The following is a 10,760-nucleotide window of genomic DNA, read 5'->3' on the forward strand; positions in this document are numbered from 1 at the left end:
AGATTGAGTCTTGATAACTGTGTGAAAATAAAACAATATGATCATTTGAAAGGAATAAAATTATGAATTCAACCACCTAAGATTAATTCTTACTACCACAGTGAGGGCAATATTAGAGATATATAAATAGTACATGCAGATGTTATAGCAATTACTGATTTTATTGGTTAAGCATTGTGTCATTTGATTTTAATGTGAAAATTTTAGAGTCATGGGATTGAACAATGACAATAATGAAGAAAAGGCAATGAGTCCTGTGAAAGTATTTCTTCCTGTTAAAAGGTACTATCCTGTGACATACTCATTTAGGACAATGGAGGCTTTATAAAACTTAGGTTAGCAAGTTTAACTATATTTTACCATTTTTATGTAATATTTAGGTTCTTTGCTATTAAAATTGTCAAAATTTACTCTTCCATGATGACTATTACTCTTTACTATTCCTGCCATGAAATTTTAGATCATTATAGCTACATTATTCATTTCTACATTGCTTCTTTTCTTTGTTTGTATAATAAATCTCCTCATTTCAGGCAGTGAGTACTCCTTTGTTTCAAATTTATTTAAAATAAGGGACTTCTGAACAGCAAATGAAACACTTACTGGAGTGAAGCAAAACCCTACAGAATTTGAAAAGTAATTTAACTATATATGAGAATGAGGATTAATATCATCTTTGTTACTTTTCTGTGGTTGGGATATGGCACAAACTAGGGCAACTTACAAGAGAACTAGTTTAATGTAATGGACTTACAGTTTCAGAGTGTAAGTCCATGACCATCGTGGAACATGGTAGCAGGTCCTCAGGAATGGCACTGGAGAAGCAGCTGAGAACTACATCTCCCTCCACATGCAAGAGGCAAAAAGAACTAACCGGGAATTGTGTGGGAATGGGCAACCTCACTGCCAGCACTCTACTCATGCAGCTTTGTTGGGGAAGATTTGCTTGTGTTGATTGCTCCGAGAGGACAAATAGTTTCTGACCTCAGTTCAGAGGGCAAAATCCACATTCAGGTGGCCGGAGTAGACCATAGAGTTCCCTGGCTGACTCAGAAGGAGATACCTAGGCACAACGAGGAGGAAGAAAAGGAATCAAGAGGTAGTGAGGTCCTTTCCATCTGGAGAGTGGAGAGAAGATGGTGATTGTCTCTGAGTCACTCCGTGGATCTCTCAGGTTTATGGCCTAATATTTATTCTCAAGTCTTATTTTTTAATAAAATGGTAAAAGAAATCACAATATCAGGCCATTAATACACCTCCAACATCTCTTGTTCCCTCCCAAAAAGTTCTGCCAACTATTTAGGGAGGAAGTATTTAAATATATGAACCTATTGAATCCATTATCATTCAAACCACAATACATATCTACTACATGTAAAAAATCTTCTGTAGCTGGAAGGTTTCTCTGGTCCTGAACAGCCCTGCGGTAAAATAATCATTCAGAGGCTTATATTAACTACCAATTTATGGCCTGTGGCAGGCTTCTTGCTAGTTAGCTTCTTATACTTAACCCATTTCTATTAATTTATAAGTTGCCACGTGTCAGTGACATTACTGGTCTGCTGGCATCTTGCTTCTCCTTCACCACGGTAGATGTCTCTCTCCTCTCCTTTTTTTCTCTGTATGTCGGTTTGAATTTTGTAGCAGAAATCTTTAAAGTTCTTATTAATAAAATCAAACCCAAGGCCAGTTATTGGGGTCAATGCTGGTAGATCAGAGAGACAGAACAAGCCACAGCTATCTCACCTTGCCAATTCCTCAGCTGGTCCTGTTTCCTCAGACTGGAAGCTTCTGTGTCCTCATCCCAATGGCTCTCAGCTGAACTGCTGCTTAAAAGCCTGAATGCTTAACCAGCCAAATGCTTAACCAGCCAAATGCTTCTAGTTTCTGGTCCTCACGCCTTATATATCTTTCTGCTTTCTACCACCACTCTCTGGAATTAAAGGCTGGCTTTCTAGGATTAAAGGCGTGTGTCACCATGCTTGGCTTTTTCCAATGTGGCCTTGAACTCACAGAGATCCAGAGGGATTTCTATCTCTAGAATGCTAGGATTAAAGGTGTGTGCTATCACTGCCTAACTAGTGGCTTTTCTGTTCTCTGACCCCAGATACGTTTATTAAGGTACACGATATTTTGGGGAACACAATATCACCACAGAATTTGCTGTCTGCCTCTAAGCTGCCTTCCCATAGGCCAATGCAGCTTTATTTATCAACCAATCAGAGCAACACATATTCACAGAATACAGAAAGATATCCCACAGCAAACTTCAAAAAAACAAAACAAAGAACACACTAAAAAACATCCAGTGAATAAATGGGAAAATGAAATAAATCTACATTTCTCAAAGGAAGAATTATAAATGGCTAATAGATACTTGATCATTCAATACCCTTAGCTATCACACCAGTGCAGATTAAGGCTATCAGAATGCTTATCATCAAGAGTACAAGTGATAAAATTGCTGGCAATGTTGCAGATGAAATAGACCCCTTATTCACTGCTGCTCACAAGGTAAACTTTTGACACTATTGAAATCAATACAGAAGGTTATCAAAAAAAATAGAACTGCCATGTGACCATTGTACTTTCCCCTGGGTGTCTGTTAGCTAAGTCAACATGGTTCAGTCATAGTTGTATATACATGTTTATAGCTTCACTATTCACAATTGTCAAGAAATTTAACCTGACTAATTACAAATTCACAGTTTAACAGATAAAGGATGTGTGTAAATATAAATGGAATTTGTTTAGCTGTAAATCAAAGTAAAATCATGGCACTTAAAGGAATGTAGATGCAACTGGAAATCATAATACTAAGTGAAATAAGCTGAATACAGGAACACTTCAACTTTCCTAACACATCTTGTTTTTTTATTCCCTATACCTAACCACTTGATTTGACTAGATTTAAAGTATATTAAATTATGAGAGCTTTAAAACCAAACAAGTTATGAATTTGGTTTTAGAATATAAGCTATTTAGAATGCATTATTAGAATGACATCTTTTCTTTTATTGTTTTTTATTGTTTTCCTTTATTGTTGTATTTAATGTGTGTGTATGTTTTATCTGCTCATATATCTGTCTAGCATATGTGAGCAGTGCCTGCAGAGGTCAGAAGAGTTGGATCCACTGGAAGTGGAGTCACAGACTATTGTGGGTGCTACAAGAACTAGAAGTGCTCTTAACTACTGACCCATCTCTCCAAGCTCTTCCTTTCTTTTTATAGATAATATTTAATTTAGATATTAATATATCAGATAAATAATATATAAACTGTCAGATTGTATTGTAATCTGTGTTGAAACACTCAGCAGAAGTGTGCTAGGAATACTTCAGTGGTTGTTTCCTATGATCTTTCTCATTTCTACAAAGCTGAAGAATTTAAAGTTTCTGTGTTATTACACACAATCAAGTGTCACTTTATGTAGCTGGAGTTTTCCTGTGTCCACCCAGCTCCTGTAGCCACTCAGACCCAAGTAAACAAACAGAGACTTATATTACTTATAAACTGTATGGCCATGACAGGAAGCAAGAGGCTATGGATTTGTTCTAGATTAAGATACATCAGGTTTGACCAGCCAAGACTACCTGAAAGGTCTCCCATGACACCATGGCCCAGATGATCCAACATCCTGAATGGTTTCAAGGCAACTGGCTCAGAGAATACAGCCTCACAGACTACTCCATAATCCTAAAATTATCTTTGTGTCCCATTAAGAATACAGCACCCTCATCCAGCTGCCAGCCACTGCCATGAGAAGCAAGTTGTAAAGATACCAATAATCCATAAACCATGTGGCAAGGTATAGATTTATATAAATGGGTTAATTTAAGATGTAAGATCTAGCTAACAAGAAGCCTGAGCCATTAAGCCAAACAGTTTTAATTCATATAAGCATCTGTGTGTTTATTTGGTTCTGAGCAGCTGCAGGGCCGAGAGGGACTGAAAAAAACTCCAGCTACAACTTTATCTCTTATTACTAAATTCATCAAGTCACTTCTTACCCTTCTTTTATGACTCATCAAAATAACCCTTCTGATTCACTCGTAAGAGGGATTTCATACAAAGTAACATATTCTGTTCAGATACAGTTATGTAAACAATTAGAGCAAAATGAAGTGTTTTGAAGGTCTTCAGTCATGAGTTTCAATTTTTAAAATCTGTCTAACTTTGCCACTTGATAGTACTGTCAAGAACTATGCCATATATTATATCTCAGTTAACAAAAAGTTAATGGGTTATGATATCTAGTACTAGCTACTCTCAAGCTAAGAAAGGTCCTGTAGCCATTCTCTTATTATATTTGCTAAAAATAGAGCTGAGAAAGGATTTGAAAAGTAAACACACTAGCAGAATCAGAACCAAGTAGAAACTTCTAGGAATGACCCAGTGGGCTTCTCTAAGCCAGCCTTTCTGATGAAAAGACTCATGAAGAAGTATGAAAATGACAACATCAGCAAGAGTTACTCCAAGGTTCAATTTTTCACACGTGTATCCTTTGCCTTTAGGATACTGACCTCAGAGAAATATTTGGTTTAGCTTGAGTAGCAAACTTCTTTCTCTGAATATTGTAATGCCATTTATCTTTTACCAGGTTTGACTGTATAAAATTTTCGGTTCTGAAATTAAAATTTCAGTTCTGGATTTTCAGTTCTGAAATAGAACATTTTTCTTGCAGGTTTAAGAATTCAATAAATGATTTTGGAAGAAATAAGGAGGTTGGTGTTCAGTGCACACATCATCTTTTATCCAAAAGATATCCATGAAATCAAAGGTTCATGCATTTGTACATATATGTACATTGAAACACAGGAGATAACAAACATTTCCCTTCCTGAGGTGGACTCTGACTCTGGTGTGTGTTCTGCACCTGCAATCACAAAACAAAAAATGGGGAAACCTTTTCTTACCGTCTTTTCACTTCTCCATGTTGCTTTACATGATGTTAAGGCTATAAAACAGGGAACATTACTTTGTCTTTAAAGAAAATTCAAAAATTAACTTTTTTCTTTTCTGCCATTTTTCTTGTGTTTTAGTATGCAGTTGTGCAGTTTATGATCTTGATCATTTGGCTTTCTGATGAAATAAACATTTGAAGGTAGTATTTTATTGGACACATGTTCTGCAGATTTAAAGCTCTGGTCTCCATAGGCAGATGTCTACATCTCCTCCTACAAGCAGTTGACATATTATTCATATTTTACTTCATTTACAGCTTTACTAAGAACCAGGTCCCACTCTGTGTGTCCACTTAGTCTTCCTTTGCTTTTTTTTAACCACTCACAAGAATTTCAGTCTTTTTGTCTAAGTTCCTTTGAGAGTATACAACTGTTTTAATAAGCTCCTTTTTATTATGTTAAATAGACTTGTCAAGCCTTTGAGTACTATTCATTTTTCCTAAGGAACCAATTTTATTTCTCAATAACAAATAAAAAGAATACCAAAAAAAAAAAAAAGCAAGATTAAGAGCCTTTTGTCTTTGCCAAATTGAGGATCTGGGGATTTTTCTTTTTCATGCATTCTTCCTGTATCTTCTTTTCTTCATGTATTAATGAGGCAATGTTTTAAATGAAGAAATAGCAGTGCTTCTTTGTAGGGGTTGAGGTACCTGCCCTCTGCTCCTACCCAGGGTTCCTTAAGAGAAATGCTTCCAGGAGTGATGGAAAAGAAAATTTCTATAATAATTTCATACAAATGGGTAAACGCTCTTTATTCTATGTGCTCTTTATTCATGTTATTTCTTCTTATATATCCATTCATTAGAAACTTGTTAGTAAAAATTACAAAGCAAACTCTCAGAGACAAGCATTCTGATAAGAGTCCCACTTGGTGAAGACTTGGCCAGCTTAATTGGTGACTGACAACAGCTGTAGATTGTAAAAAGCTCTGGCTATCTCTTAAAGGGATAGCCACAAGGGTACAAGGGAAGAAACTAAACCAATGAGAGATTTAAGGAATAGGCAAAGAATATGTATGTGTATGTGAAATAATAATAATATCTGGACATGGTTAATCAGTTAACAGCCTTTTTCTGTTAATCTCCTGAATCTCAGGACCTATCATAGTCTACTGAGCCTAAAATCTTGCATTTAAAAAGTGGTGTAGAAATAAATATGAAGTGTTAATTGTACATTGCATCAGAGTGGGCAGAGGCTGGTGGAGGAAGTTTAGGGCAACACAGGTGCTGTGGTTCTCTAGAAGGACTAAGATATACCAAAGCCAAACACCTGCACTGTCATTTCTAGTTTGCTACAATTCTTTTCAAGGATTTTAATCCAACAAGGCCAAAAATCTTCAAGTTCTCTCATGAATAAAATCTGTGAAAATTCTGCCTGTAATCTATCCCAAGAACACTTCCTTTGTCCAGTTTGCCCTATCAGTAAGAAAAAATAGAGCACAGACCTTTAACAGTCACATAGAACAATGGATCTAGTTATGAAGCATATTTTCATATGTTTCTATTCATCAAAATTACATAGTTATATAAGTTATATAAGAAGTCATATAGTTGTATAAGTTATATACAGTTACATAAGAAGTCATCTTCCTGACCACCCACAAATATGTGTGCCTAATAGATGGAAGATTTTCATGAGATAAACACACAAGCAGTGGGAAAACACCTATAGCTGACTAGCTCTTACACTTAAACTCAGCCCGTTTTTGTTAATCTATATGTTGCCATATGTTCGTGGCTTTACCTGTGTGCTATTACATGTTGCTCCCTGGACAGCAGGCTGGCGTCTCCTCACTCAGCCTTCCTGTTTCCAGAATTCTCTTCTCTGCTTGTCCCATCTATCCTATACTTCCTGCCTGGTTACTGACCAATCAGCATTTTATTTATACAGAACGATATCCACAGCAGGCATATGAGAAAAATTACAGACAGGAGCAACTGGTCATTAACAGTCAGTAACTCTGTGGTCTTGCCAAGTGGGGCTCCCCGTCAGAGAGTCTGGTAGGTTGACCTGCGGAACACTGGTTGTCATTGTTGTATACACCCATAACCCTTGGTACCAGCAGCTGTCAGCATTTCTTGAAGATATGAATTGTATTACTTATATTTTAAGGCAAGGAAAAGTTGTATTTGAGGAATTGATTCATTTGACATCTGGGTAAAGTGCTTACATGAACATGAACCACCGGAAATGTTTTGATGGGGATGAGATAAATTAAATGCAATGTTTACAAAATTTCCAACAATTAGTAAAAATGATTGTTTAATAGAGACAAAGAATTAAGCAAAAATATTCTCAATTATGTCCCTGCATTTGCTATTCTGTTTGGTATTTAATGTGTATTTGTTAAGTTTCTATATGCCTCAAAAACTAAAAAAAATTATTTTCATCACCCCATTCTTCCATAAAATTTGTCAATCATGGGTTTATAATACTGTCTGGATTAACTAGAGAGGAAGAGAGAGACAGGAAGAGAGGGAAAGACAGGGCTCTACCCTCATAAATAACCGCCCCCTGGGTCACAGAGACAGAAACCTGAGAATATATGGGAGTTAGTAGCATTATTCTGTTAATTTGAACCTGGTATTCCTGAAAAGATCTCAGTCAAACATCTACTACCTTAGAATATTTTGATTTATGAGATAGTTTAGGAAGGAGCCTGGACCTTCAAGCCAGAAAAAATAACTAAATCAAGTTCAAAATTGCTACTTAATAGAAGTTTTCTCAGCATCAATATTTCTCATATTTATTTGTGGTGTTAAATATTAGCAACTCTAATAAGATCACAGCCACCTTCAAAACAAGAAACAAGTAGCAACGTATACAGATTTTCTGAGTATTTGGAAGTTTATATTTTCCACTGGTGATTTCTTTTTCTGTTTATTTTTCATTTAACCATTGATAGTGTCATGCATTTACAATGAAGACCCACAATCTGGTAAATTACAGTTATTGAAATGTCCCTAAAAGCAGATATTCTAAATAACTGGTGACATAATTTTTTTCCCCCATTTGATTATAGCTTATTAGGTCTGCAGTTCTTTGTGCACTTGACTTCAAAGAGTTCCAAAGCATTCATTTAACATTTATTTTGTACTTTAAAAGTCTACTATCTCAATTAATTATATTGAAACAAGACTTGTGTGTGTGTGTGTGTGTGTGTGTGTGTGTGTGTGTGTATGTGTGTAAGCGATTGAGCATGCACTTGCTGTCAATCACATAAATGCATATTCAGGCCAGAAGTTGAGGCCATGTGTCAACAGCTATCCACTTTTGTTTTTGAAACATGGCCTCCAAATGGACCTGAGTTCATTAATAGGCTAGATGGGCTGGCCCATGAGCTTCAGTTATTTACTGCCAGCCTGCAGCTTGATTTTATGTGTGTAGTGGAGACCCAAATCCAAATCCTAATGTTCGTTTGGCAGATACTTTACCAAGCCCTCAGCCCAATGAATGCATTTTTTTTAAATTAAAAAAAAAACAACTTTTAACTTTATTCATAAAATGTCCAGGAGATGTTTTTCATTACTTATACTGTTGCTGTGTTAAAATACTTTAACAAGACTTCCGATCTGCTTAGGTTCTACTGTGGCCAGTTTTTGCACCCTCTGTGATGGGTTCTGCCACTCTCCAGGTTGTTTATTCTGACAGAAAGCTACTACTTCATAAGCTTGAAGAATAGTGCTCCCCATCATTGTGAAATGGAGTGGACAGCAGTATTCAATGACCATGCTTTCTGAGGATGATACTGTGCTGGATCTCAAGCAGTTTCTCAATAATACTCTTAGAGGAGTGCTTCCAGAGGCCAGAAATTACTGGGGCTCAAAGTTAAAGGCAAACCTGCAGAAAATGATGTTAAGCTTGGAACTCTCACATTGAAACAAAATACCAAAATCAAAATGGGAAATTGTGAGGGAAGCTTGAAGATGTTGTATTTTCTCCCACTGACTATGATGTCATCATTGACATTGACTTTGAAGATGAAGTAGTTGAAGTAGAAAATAGGGAAGAAAACTTACTGAGGATCTCTCACAGAATCAGAGATTACAAAGTGGAAGTACTGAACTGTTCAGGGAAGGGAAAGAACTTCTGGTGCTGGATATCATTTATATATTACTTGATCATAGGTCTTGTGCAGAGACTGGGGTATATTATTGAGATAATATCTTCAGGAATTTCCAACATCTGCATATGAAGATTACGACATTGTTATTTGGTATGCAACAAATATGAAGTGGATTTAAGCTGAAATGAAAGAACTTGGTGTAGTGGGTAGCCATTCCAGCTTGGATCTGGAAGTTCCAACCCCCATTGAGATTCTGGCAACTGTCACGCCTACGAGGTGAGGCCAGGGGAGGCGCCTGGGGACCGGAGAGCTGGATGGGCGAGCGCTCTCTCTGTGTGCTCTCTCGGTGCCGGGACGCTGAATAGTGGAGGTTGACTGTGCAGAGCTCCAGAGAACACCGCTGGACTGCGTTACACCTTCCCCAGACCCTTCGACCTACCCATTACTTAACTTGTGAGTTACGCCATTAAATAAATATCCTTTTAACTATGTGGAGTGGCCAAAATAATTTCTCCAATATCTGGTGCTCACGTGGGGCAAACTCCAAAGGCCTGGGCAGCTCCCGCCCTCTCCTCCCTAGCTGGCGGGTACCTAAACCCGCCTGCAAAGTTCCATATAACCAGGGAACACCTACACGGTTCCATTCCTGAAAAAGGGAATGCCAATTATAAGATTACTGCCATGCTGGACAGTGCTGCAAGCACCTTGCACATTCCAAGGAGAGAGGGCTCATCGATGTGAAGCCTCTTGGTGTTATTTGGGAAGTTTTCTAAGTTCTCCACCAATATATATATATGTTTGATGACATAGGAATAAAATTTCTCATGAATCTACAGAACAGACTGAAGATAGGCGGTTTCATGAAAGTGCATTCAAATCAAAATAAAGACAGAGAAGTGGTGAAGCTCTTTCAGTGTCTCAAGGAGATAGCCAAGCACAAGTACTGGGAAAAAGGTATCTATCAAAGAAGCAAGGACAGTAGTTACTAGCGACACTCACAGCTGAAGGTCCTTGAGACCCATGGACTATTGGTGGAAGTATCAAGGCAATTTCACATAGTTAAAAGGGAGTAACTTACAAGTAAAGGGGTAGGCTACAGGGAGAGGTGAAGTGCAGTCCAGTGGTGTTCTCTGGAGAACTCTGCTCGGTCTGTCTCCAGTGTCCAGGATCCAGGAACCAAGAGAGCCAGCACGTCCGGATATCGGGTCTTAAGGGCTCCTCTCTCGGCCCTGCCTCGTAGGTGTGACAGTTACCGGAAGCCTCAATGGGGGTAGTACTTCCAGGGCAAAGCTGGAACAACTACCCGCTACAGCGGACCTTTGTTTCTTTGCTCGGCATTACCATGATTTTACTGGACATGGAAGCAGATGCCAGGCTGCCTAGCTGGGGTCTTCTAGCACTTTGTAAATTTAATTTTGTATTTTGTTAAAGATCATAACAAAATGTTAAAAAGTTCTCTTCCCTTGATGCTAATTTACTCTTGAAGAAAATATTATCTGGCATCGATTATTGAGGTGTTTTCCAAACCCTCTATAAAATGGAGAAAAGAAAAGAAGAGTAGAGGTGGAGCAAAAAGTAAATCCACCAGTGGCATCTTGTGAGTTTGGAAACAACTTTTCTCTTATGCCTTTGTGTCCTTGTATAGTCAGCTGCCTGAGTCTGAGACCAAACCAATCTTGTAACTAGCTAGCATTTTCCCACTTAAAAACCAAAAAGCCCAAACCAGGTTT

General features: G+C 37.7%; 1 pseudogene; it reads left to right on the forward strand.

Annotated features, from left to right (window-relative positions):
• The first annotated feature begins 211 nt into the window (after positions 1 to 211).
• LOC114694746 lies at positions 212 to 10,012 on the forward strand (annotated as a pseudogene).
• The last annotated feature ends 748 nt before the right edge of the window (positions 10,013 to 10,760 follow it).

This window comes from Peromyscus leucopus, chromosome 3 (genome assembly GCF_004664715.2).
Source record: "Peromyscus leucopus breed LL Stock chromosome 3, UCI_PerLeu_2.1, whole genome shotgun sequence".
NCBI classification, from domain to species: domain Eukaryota; kingdom Metazoa; phylum Chordata; class Mammalia; order Rodentia; family Cricetidae; genus Peromyscus; species Peromyscus leucopus.